Source organism: Ornithodoros turicata, unplaced genomic scaffold (genome assembly GCF_037126465.1).
Source record: "Ornithodoros turicata isolate Travis unplaced genomic scaffold, ASM3712646v1 Chromosome44, whole genome shotgun sequence".
Lineage (NCBI taxonomy): Eukaryota > Metazoa > Arthropoda > Arachnida > Ixodida > Argasidae > Ornithodoros > Ornithodoros turicata.
Genome location: NW_026999374.1, coordinates 37,332 through 49,644, shown reverse-complemented (window position 1 = coordinate 49,644; position 12,313 = coordinate 37,332). Strand labels below are relative to the sequence as shown.

At 39.6% G+C, this 12,313-nt stretch overlaps 1 long non-coding RNA gene across 1 annotated transcript; it reads left to right on the top strand.

The window, feature by feature from the left end:
• Positions 1-623: 623 nt before the first annotated feature.
• LOC135374116 (uncharacterized) lies at positions 624-4,463 on the top strand. Its single transcript, XR_010416763.1, has 3 exons — positions 624-722; positions 2,545-2,663; positions 4,372-4,463. It is a non-coding gene; the product is annotated as an uncharacterized LOC135374116 (long non-coding RNA).
• Positions 4,464-12,313: the final 7,850 nt, after the last annotated feature.

Genomic DNA, 12,313 nt, shown 5'->3' with positions numbered 1-12,313 from the left:
AGTTTAACAGCAGTCAAGAGGACACATCTTATGGAACCATTTCAAGTTGAGACGAATATTGTGCTGTTTGAAGTTCTAGCGATTAGCGAATAATCGTCGAAATCAAGTCATCTGGGAATCTCCAAAGGAAATGTATTCCGCGCTCCATATAGTCGATTCCTTTTTTTTCTTTCGTTTCAAGGTACATCCTTCGTTTTACTAATCTAACGGTCACGTAAGAATGAGTGAAACCGTTTGAGTATTCCACTCGCTTCGAGATCATGCAACTTGCTACAAAGCGACAGCGTCTTATTGACGTACACTATCAAGCACGGATTTCATTCAACTGTCACATATATAACTCTATTTACTTTGTGCGGCAGTCGAAAATACATCTTGCGAGGACGATAATGTTTTTGTGTGGTTGGCGTTCCCAAAGAGCGCTTGGAAAAAGCCAGACGGGTGTCTCCGACACAGTGTTTCGCGGCTTGTGTTATCATACAAAAAGAAGAAGAAAGAAGAGCGTGTCGGCAAGAGGGGTATCGCATTTCACATGCTGCTCCTGCGAAAGGAGAAGCTGTCCACGATGCATTCACGTGATCCCTCCTTCCCTTGAAATAAAACAAAAATAACGGGTCTTATATGCTAGCTGTCGAAGACTGAGTCCGGTGATTGTGAACGAACCTCCATGGACGACCCTCTTCTCTCTGTCCCGTTCCCAGTGCTAGTTCGTCATGCAAGATGTGAGTATACCCTCGCCTAGAGTCACTAAATAAGCTACGCTTCAGAGTAGCGACACTGAGCCGCCATGTTGTTTCGGATGACCTCCAGCCCCACCTCTATTTTGGCAGTAGAAATAGATGAAGGTGAAGTTCAGCAGTGGAAGAAGACGATACTTCGAAGAGCGCTAAATGGATGGCGCTGGAGGTCATCCGAAACAACATGGCGGCACAGTGTCGCTACTCTGAAGCGTAGCTTATTTAGTGACTCTACCCTCGCCCTTATGCCATTTTGGTTATTTTTATTTCGAAACCGTCACAGCTGGTAACCACAATACGCGACTATTGACTGCGTTGACTACAGGGAAATCAACACTCCTACTGACCAACTACCCTTACAAAGCGACCTTGCCCTAATTCAATGCTGGCGTGACGAGTGGCAAATGCCCGTGTACATCTAACTGCTGCATAGTGTCACTTTCTCATCAACGTGCCCCGTTGTCTCCCTCCTTTCCACTACGCAATTCGTGGAATGCCTTCTCTGTTGCAACTACGGATGGCGGTTTCGTGACGAGGCATTAAGTTTCAACACCTACACGGAAATTGGGATACGATGCTAGGCGGGTACAGCAGCTGCATTGCATTGCTCCATGCAACCGACGCAACGCTGAAATCGTTGGAATGATACGAATACATGGATTGGATTGGATTCCCTTCATTTTCCTCTTGAGCGTTCCTGATGTGATACTGCCAAATGGACCCAGTGTAACCTACTCTGCAGGGATTTCCCTCCACCCCCCCCCTGCCATGAGTCTTTTCGTGTCTAAAAAAAATTCCGTAAGCGCAACCTTCACCAACCATACCCCCCCCCCCTTCTTGAAAGCTGGGCACCCACCCAGCAGTGAATTTCTTGGGAAATCACGGCTACTCTGACTTTCAAAGTGGTCCCAGTTTTACCCACAATGCCCTGGCCAAGCCCACTCTGACTTCGAAGTGGACACCATTTGAAAAAAACAAACAAAAAAAAAACGTTCTATTTCGAAGCGTTTTGCCGGCCAAGTGATTACACTTTGACCCGCTTTGTCCTTCATGTACATCCCCATGGTTATTCGTTGTCTGGTTTTACGATTTTCAAATTTAGTTTGTCAAACCTGTTTGTTAGATTTATGGTATGGAAACGCTGAAGATCCGATTATCGTTTACATTGACAGAGCACCACATTTTTCACGCCTCGAAGGGAAAATTAAAGGCTGTTTCTAATTAATGACATTATACTAAAAACACGAACCGCCGCCACAGAGGAAAGGAAAAAAAATGGTGCCGATGTCGTTGCATGGGTAACGAAAAGGGAATAAAATATGATGGTACGTTTTCTAGCACGTATATTGAATTTATTTCCCGATATCACTGAACTCCCGTTATTTATTTAATCCAGCACATCGCTATAGCAGACGACGTTAACCGCCGTGATCAACACGTTTTTGTTTTGTTGCGTACACGAAAAATAACGCGAGTTCAATGACATCGGGAATTAAATTCTTCAAGATACGTTACAGAAACAGCAATTTTATTGTTCTCAGGCATATCATTATATTTTATTCCCCTTTTTTTACTCATGCAACGATATCGACACCACTCTTTCCTCCTTTCTTCGGTAAGTAAGCATGTAAACATTATCGGTACAAACTTCAAAGTTTCTAGTACGCTTCTAGTAATGACAAAGTAGCTTCTAGTGTCACTTAGAATAAGCGTTTACCGTTTACTTCGAGGCAAAAGCAAAGTGGGTATCTGTCAATGGAGATGACATGGGAATCTTCCCTTTTGACTGACTGACATACTGATCCAGGATCGTCTGGGACGAACAACAATTGGGGAAGCACCCGGAACAGAACAAGCTCAAGGAACAGGACAGAGACACCCATGCACAAGCAAGAGTGAAAAACGAGGCTTCTTTTTCAGAAAACGGTGAGTCCCATATCTAGCCGTGTGACATCGGCCGGCGGATATAATTAAATGTTGCAACGGGTGTTCAAACTTTTTTGCTAGTTTTCAAAACTAGAGTGAAGCCTGAATACATGTACCCTTCAAAGGAAATCTATCAGGACTAGGTTTCTTTGTGAGACTGTAAACAAAAAGAACTGAATCAACGTTAAGGTGCACATGATAACATGTTCTGTTTCCATTCTGTTGCAAAGCGTTGAGTTCTGCGTAATTTCCTTTTCTTTTCTTAATAACGCGTCCTGGAGTAGCCAGTCCCGAGTGGCTCGAGACTAACATCTCCATTTTTTTCTTTCAAAAATCAATCAATCATAACATGTTCTCTGGTGTTCTAGTTTTTATAACTGTGCATAAAAACATCCGAATAACCAACAGATAATAACCTCGATTCTCTGAAAAGAATTTGAAGAACTGTCCCCATAGGGCAAGGCAAGTGGTATTGTCTCGGTAACATCACCTTCATGGAAGACTTTGACGACTCTTGTGTAAGTGTTGTCCAGGCTGTCTTCCCCAATAGCCACCAATCGCAGTATTATTTTATTCCTAATTAGTACTACGCAATCCACGGTACCTTTCCAAGCACACACGGTCGCAAGCTCATGAAAATATTTTAAAAAATGCAGTACGAGCTAAACACTAGACGACAGACATGACATGTGATTATGGAAGCAGCGGTTGAGTTGGATGGCATCCGGGGGAATTTAACGGAATCTTTTTCGTTTCCGTTACTGCCTCTGTTTCAGTTTCCGTTACAAGTAGGGATGGGCCAACGGAATCTCTGAATCCTAGGCAGGGGTTCGGGCCAACCGCAAAAAAATAAAAAAAGCTAGTCGTACCTTTTGAAACTGCCAACCGTGTTTGCTTTTGTCTTTTTTGTTTTTTATTTGCGCATCAGGAGTGTGCAGAAATCCTGATTGGTCAGCGGATGTTTTCTTGTTTGTTTATTTATATTGCTTCATACTGAAACAGTTTAGGAAAGAACTCTTACATTACAAGTTGAAAACTTATGCGGTTTTACTTTTTCATTGTTTCCCAGATTTGTGGAAATTATGTATGTAGTTATTTCCCACACTGGAAGAACAACATGTTACATAAATTACATTTAAGAACGAGTATACGATATATTTTTTCCCTGAATGTCAACTATTATTGATTTAGCTTTTCATTAGACAGAAATATCAAATGCTGCTTGAAAACATTCTTCAGTAGAAGTGCTTTTTCCCCTGTGGCTTTTTATACGCTTTTTAAGGAAACGATTCGACATTCCATAAGCGTTGCGGATTCGATTCCCTAGATTCCTAATCACAACCGTTGTTCTTTTTCCTTCTTATTCTTTTACTGAGCTCTGAGGTCGTGACAAAACTTAATACCTCTGCATACGGGGTGGTTATTTTTAGCCTTTACAGAATTTTCGTAACAAAACTACGAGGTCAGTACAGACGTCGTTTTTGCGGCCGAGTTCTACGGCCAGATGGACATGCTGTCAAATGAGTCAAAACCGCAACGACCTGGGAGTAACCTGCCTCAGCGGGGAGTAAAAAGTTGAGAGAAAAAGTTTGATCCGCTGATGCTGTGAGTAACCTGAAAGAATTTGTGGTGGTCTCTGCGTTTCCTCTGTCTCGGCGTTACTCTTCGACAAGCATCATGTTTCTTTTCTAAGAAACAATCTCTACAGGGTACCCCTCTCTGGCATGTCCTCTGTCCTGACTCGGAACCCTCGAAGAGGGCACCTCTGAAGGCCCCTGAAGACAGGCCCGCTGGGGGGACAAACAGTTAGTCGATTAACTTTAATTGATACGCACATCAACTGTTCACTTCTGGAGCCAATTTTTCTCTTTCTCATAATTTACAGGGGACAGTGACTGCAAACAGTTTACTCCCCATGAAGGAAGAGGCGAGAGACCCTTGTGTCCTTGAGTAATCACGTTCCAGCCCCTCGGATTCACAACCTGAAGAGATGCAGCTCTCACCAGAGTTCAGTGCTCGTGAAAGTGAAGTCGGAACCACCTGAGTATCGAGTATAGTTACACCTAATTCCTTTTGTCAGTGGGCAGACTTCTTTCGAAGTCACAGGTGCGAGGATAACATTTAACAATGAAATCGTATTTGTTTGTTATTCTTGTGATTCTTGGTTCATTTGGATCTTCATGGCAGATTTCTTCATTTTTCCCAATTTGTTAGATGGTGCTGTATTCGCGCTAGGAGAGCATTCTCGCTTTTGGTTTTGTTTTCGCGATACACCATCGCCGTGATATCTTCTGTGTTTCTTGTCGTATCACTCAAAGGTGTGACCCCTTGCAGTTTGTCGCATTCCTGGAGGATGTGGCTTAAGTCTTCAGGTGCTTCACCACAGAGTGGGCAAGTAGGGTCGATGTCCTCACCAAACAGTTCTTTTCTTCTGGTGTTCGTGCCTGGAAGAGCAGGGCACTTCCCCTATCGCCTCTGTATTCCGTGCAGGTTCGTGGTTTTGGCTTGTGGTCCATGTAAATCCTAAGACTGTGTTTTATCCCTGTGTTTTCCCTCCAATTTTCAATTTCAACTTTGTTTATTTCTTCTGTTGTAATTTTTGTCCATTCTTTCTCGCTTTGTGCTGTCTGTCGTTTTGTTCCCCTGCTGTATTTCCTATCATACTGGTTAATCTTTTTGATCCACCTGGATATTAGGCCGCAGAATCTGATATGATGGAAAGTCCTCTTTGAAGTCGATGTTTCAGGCATGTGGATCAAGCATCCTAGATAATGGGTTTTAGCTCTGGCGTCTCTAGTTAGAAATGAGGACCATCCCATTTCGCCCTGTACTGCCGCGTTTGGCGTTGCGAAATTGCCACATTTCCAAATTGCAAACATTTCCAAATAAGGCAATGAATGAAACCGGAAATATTTGCGTGCCCTGACATGCCCAGACATGTTTCCGTTCTTATCGATAAGCGAGCGAGCGCATGAGCGGAAGTTTCTGTATCGGGAGTGAGCAGCTGCGGATGTTTATGAAAACAGAAGTTCTTGCACTCGGTCCTTTCTCGTAGTTATCTTGCTGCGTTGGCTACAGGAAGGAGGTGGAAGGCGGAACTGCCGAAGGCAGCGACAAGCTCCCAGATTGAAGTTATATATTATATGTATATTAATATATTTTTTAGTGGCTCATTTTGTCGGTCATAATTATTTAGGTCCTGGAACGAATGACTTTGAAGCATCTCCTACTGATGAAGATGATGAAATAGCAAAGATACATGACGAAGAGTACCTCTTAGCAAAATCACAAGAAGACGTCCGAAAAGCAGATTTAAAAGCTATTGGAAGTTTTCTTGGAACAAGATCTCTTGGAGGAACTCTCGGTGCTCTTGGATTAAGTGGAAAATACGCAATCGAATCTTTAACTGGTGTTTTGTATCCAAAAAATGCCGCGAACAAGATGAGAGAAAAGACAACAAACGGAACCTGTAGACGACAGTGGTATAGAAAACCCACAAGATGCTTCACAAAATCAAAATATTGCAGTTGACCAAGTTCAAAGACCTCAAGCTGGATCATCAATACCTGGTGGAACTGGAAGTGATGTCATTGCAACAATTATACGAGATCCTGGAATAACGAAAGTACAGGGAATATATCGTAAAACTTTTCAAATTTATACTGCTGGATTACAATTTGGTATAAAAAATTTCGCAAATTGGAAAGATTTTTGGGATATCAATAATTTTGAATTATTAACTACTCCATTTACAGATATGACTCCAAATAATTTGCAATTATTTATGAGTCCTACAGAATTTAGTAATCTTCCTATAAATACATGGGCAAAAAGATGTCGAATCAAAATAACTCCTTTAGGTTATAGATTACCTTTTGCAACTAATGAAGCAGTATCTTCTTTTGCTAATAGTCAAACATTAGTTCAAATTGGATATGGAGTTGGATTAAATAAAATAATGAATTATATATCTACAAGTATATCTGTAGATCCTGCAGATCTAACATCCGTGAATGCTTTAGCAGATTCTATTATACCTGCAAATACTTTATACAGAATAGATAATTCGATAGGATGCAATATTGGAATTCCTCGACATTGGAATAAATATATTGTAATTCCAAAATTAAAAAAACATAAAGGTACACTCAATTTATTACAACATTACCAAATTCGTAATGTAAATGACTGTAAAGGAATACCAGTTATAGATTATACTTATAATTATAAATGTGGTATTTTAAAATTTCCATATATGGCTCAAAGAAGTCAAACAACAGTTCCTATTGTTGAAGGTTTTACTAATGCTTCATGTGTAGAAGTTGCTTCTAATTATACAGTTGATACAGCAAAAACTTCAAAAGATTCTATTAGTACAAAAATATCTGCAACAGCTACAAAACCTTATTTTAGTGATCATTTACAATATAATAATATAATAGAAAAGTCTGCATATATGCAAAGAAATATTGGACATAGTTTGACTCCTGATGCTCCTCCAACTATAGCTTTTGGTGTTTTACCAGTACAAAGTAATGCTGCTCTATCTCCAACTGCGACTTTTGCTAATGTTGTTGTGCAATGGCAAATAGAAACAATGTTAGAAACCGAACATAATATTGATAGTATTCATCCTAATGTAAATATTCCAATTATACAAGGATGGGATCCACAATATGCATCCATTAGTTTTGGAGCCGACTAATTAAATAGTGATCTAAATATTGCCTATATAGCAGGAAGAATTCGAAATACTATAAATTCAACGTTTAATGCTGGTATTACAAAACCAACTGGCTGGAAAGATAAATCTGGTTCTATTTATACTAATTATTATACTACTTAGTACTTACTTGTATATATCCAGTATTCTAGAGAAAATAAAAGTTTTGTTTTTTGAAAGTTTTATAGTTTATTGATACATATTGTCACACAGAATATACATTGTTATTTTCGTTGACAAGTGAAGTCAAAACACTTATATTAGATCATATTTATGAAACAAACACAGTAAAGCTTTAGGATTAGGATATCCTTTAACATTTTTTGAAAATGTAGCACACTTCCATGTTTCTTTATACATTCTAGAAAGCCACACTGTTGTATTAGGAAATACAAAGTTGTTTCCAGTGAAAATTAAAGGCGTCCGAGAAATAACGGAATGGCCTTGGTACTTTACATTAGCTGGACACGGATCACCTCCAGCGAGCATTTTAACTGTGTCATATGCACTTGGCATTATGGACGGTTCATTCCAAATAAGAATTCGTCTAGCAATGCAATCACTAAGAGGAAAATGCTCTCCACGTACCATATTAGCAACATGTCCAACATTCAACATTAAAGCTGCGCCACAATCAAAGAAGAATGTTTTTCCTGAATTAGGTTCTCCTGTTACGTACATTGTGTTTCTTTTTGGTTCAGTTTTTTCAAGGATAGCATACAATCGAGATATAAATTCTTTAACTTTGCCATCTTCGTGATATTGAAAAATCAACAATTCTTCTAAGATATTTAGCGAATCCTCTACTGATAGATAGTGATCAATTCTTCTAGCATAAAATACTGGTCCTTGTTTACATGCATTTATCCAGCTTTCTATTTCTTTTAAACTGAGATGTTGGCATTTACGTTGAACTTCATTGACCGCCCTTTTATAATCATTATCAGACTTATCAAAATATGCTAAAGAATCGTTTGAAAGCCATTCTCTTAATTCACATGAGCTGTAAAAAGGTACGCATAAAAAATCTTTGATAGCACTTACTAAGTCTTTGTGCAAATTCAAGCTTTTCTTGTGTCTGACTGTGGGAAACTGCTCTTCCGCACGTCTTTTGTGTCGTTTCCCAACCGAAGAAGTTCTCTCTGCATTTCTTTGATCAAGTTTTTCAATTTCTTGTACTTGGTCGGATTTCCTTTGTTCAACAGACTCGCTTTGGCACGAAAGCTCGCATGACGCCAATAGTCCATCGGATTCGTCTTTTGTAGGTGCTTCACATCCTAGTGAACATTCAGATGATATTAGTCAAAGAAGATTAATATCAATTGACGCTCACCTGGTAGAACTTGAAGTCGATGTACGGCCCCTTCGTAACTTCTGTTGTTGACTTCCAGGAATAAAAGTCGTCTCGGTTTAAGGCAGTAATACTTAAGGAAGTTAATCCAGTAACATTCTTTGTAGGTTGCGCGTGCAAAAACAATTATTCTTCTAGCTCGGAACTTGATTCGTGGGAGGACTCTGAGAAAACCACAACGGCAGGTACTATTTCTGAAGGGACAGCTGTGATAGAGGTGGATGTGTCCCGTTTGTCCGTCTTCGCTTTCTGCGTGATAAATAAGTCCCGCTGCTCTTCCTTCTCCATATCTTTGGAACCAGTCTCGGATATGTTCAATAATGTCAAAAAGTTCCTCATTTCGGATTTGTGGAATGATGTCTCCGAGCCATCTATCATTTGCTGGCAGGAATCGTTCACATCGATATCCCAACGCAGGGGCGAGTCGCCGTAGTTCATCTGAAGTTGCTGAAGTACCTTCTCCAACTGCAGGAACACATGCTTCAGCGTCAAGGACTTCCCAAATCGAATTTCCTTCAGCTTCGGATATATTGTCCCCAATACTGTGGTTACTGGAAGATTCATCTCGTACAGCTGATCGAACAGTTTCATCGCTACTCGTTTGGTGTTGAGACAGAGACCTTTCGTTGAATTTACTAGTTGCCAAAGGGGCTGAAATAAGGGATCCCACGGATCCTCCTCCATGTATAAGTTGCAAACCATAAGTGTTAACCCTGATATTCTATTTTTTTTAAATCATGTTAATCACTATATAAATTTGCAACTTACCTTTAAGTAGTATTCAGTCTGGCAGAACCGAGCCGGTGTCCAAACTATGGCACCCCCCTGCCCTAAGCCCTGCGAGTATTTTTCCCTGCGCGGCGCGTGTGAGGAGGGTTGTCCGCGCGGTTATTCGCGGGGGAGGGCTGAGCGTGCGCTCATCGTAGCATATTTTTCAGCCTGGGCAGACTTCTTTGGCCGACTTCACATATTTTTCAGATACAGCAGGTGAGCGGTTTACATGCAAAGGGTAGCCATACACAAAAGTACAAGTCAAAATATATTTATTAAAGTCATTAGGAATTATGTTATGACTCTGCGTGAATGGAAAAAACTTAGCCAAATTTTTGAAATAGAAGGAACACAATACACGTAACAATACTTATTACAGGTATGATACATTAGCATTGAATAGGTATCGCAAATCAAACACAATATTTTTATTAGTGGAAGTTTTCAATGAATCAGAATTGATAACGCATTTAATCAAAGAAGATATTCTTAATCAATACGATTACAATCAAAATTACAAATTGTATTATAAAACGTCTAATATTCCTATACGTGAGAACCATCAGTGCGATAGCGGGAAGTTCTGATAGTTGTATGCAGTTAAATGTGAACAGCAGAGGCTCTGGAGGACTATGGTACACGAACACAAGAGGAAGCAAAATCTATACCACTACATTGGTTAATCAAAACAACATAGTAATCTATCATTCAGAAAATGAAAAAATCAAACTCATCAGGAAATGGACATGTTAAAAATGAACTTCACCACATAGCACGCTACTAGCCAACAATCAGAACGACACGAACACAAGAGGAAATAAAATCTATACCAATACAAAGAAGATATTCCACTTCACCACATAGCACACTCCCAGCCAACAAGCAGAACACGAACGACAAGAACACAAGAGGAAATAAAATCTATACCACTACAAAGAAGATATTCCACTTCACCACATAGCACACTCCTAGCCAACAAACAGAGCAAAGAACGACACGAACACAAGAGGAAATAAAATCTATACCACTACATTGGTTAATCAAAACAACATAGTAATCTATCATTCAGAAAATGAAAAAATCAAACTCATCAGGAAATAGACATGCTAAAAATGAACTTCACCACATAGCACGCTACTAGCCAACAATCAGAACGACACGAACACAAGAGGAAATAAAATCTATACCAATACAAAGAAGATATTCCACTTCACCACATAGCACACTCCCAGCCAACAAGCAGAACACGAACGACAAGAACACAAGAGGAAATAAAATCTATACCACTACAAAGAAGATATTCCACTTCACCACATAGCACACTCCTAGCCAACAAACAGAGCAAAGAACGACACGAACACAAGAGGAAATAAAATCTATACCACTACATTGGTTAATCAAAACAACATAGTAATCTATCATTCAGAAAATGAAAAAATCAAACTCATCAGGAAATAGACATGCTAAAAATGAACTTCACCACATAGCACGCTACTAGCCAACAATCAGAACGACACGAACACAAGAGGAAATAAAATCTATACCAATACAAAGAAGATATTCCACTTCACCACATAGCACACTCCCAGCCAACAAGCAGAACACGAACGACAAGAACACAAGAGGAAATAAAATCTATACCACTACAAAGAAGATATTCCACTTCACCACATAGCACACTCCTAGCCAACAAACAGAGCAAAGAACGACACGAACACAAGAGGAAATAAAATCTATGACAATACAAAGAAGATATTCCTAATCAAACAACACAGTAATCTATCATTCAGAAAATCAGATGAAAAAATCAAACTCATCAGAAAATAGACATGTTAAAAACTTCACCACATAGCACGCTTCTAGCCAACAATCAGATCTAATGATGTCTACCCTGATTGTAGAAGACGGGTGCCGATAGATGTATGGAAGGCCACGGAACACGAACGACAAGAGGAAATAAAATCTATACCACTACCAAAATATTCTTAATCAAAAGAACATAGTAATCTATCATTCAGAAAATCAGAAGAAAAAATCAAACTCATCAGAAAATTAATATTCCTATACGTGAGAACCATCAATGAAATAGCGTGAATATCTGTCATAACATTTCGAGCGCAATAGGGAATCTCAATTTCATATTCCAACATTACTCAACTTTTAATTTCTTGTTAAGTGAATAGCATAGACGTAAGGAAATAACGAGAAACAACACAATCAACAGCTACAATAAATAGAGAGCCAAAACCTGCGCACCATCCAACACATAGAGAAATAATAGCCAATCAATCTATCAAAGGCGAAATAGCACAGGCTTAACGCTGAAGAACAGAGGAACACGCGGCGACACATCAACAGAGGAAAATAATCTATCATTGAACCATCATAAAATCGATCAATGTACAATTTTCATTCTAACAAACACTACGAACCTTGATGGAGGTATCCAAGACATAGGAAATATGCACAGTTTTCACACTTTTCCTCAAAGCCGGGAGACTTTATGTTTCTATCTATGTGACCATAGCACAGCGCATGCTTTATCATTCAAAGGGTTAGGGGCTATATTACTTCGTCTAGCAAACGGGACGCTCTAGAGGTCAGATAAGAGAGTTCAAAGGCGATATATTTTATTGTGCAGCGCAAATAGATGTCGATATCACTCGCTGGGGTCACTATCTTTTCGCATCCTTTCCCTGAAATGGAAATCTTTCGTCAAAGTGGTTGTCAAGTCGGCTAAGTTTGTAGAGATGCGATATTGTTATTGAAGATGTAGAGAAAGTCCAAATTATTAATTGGTAGCAA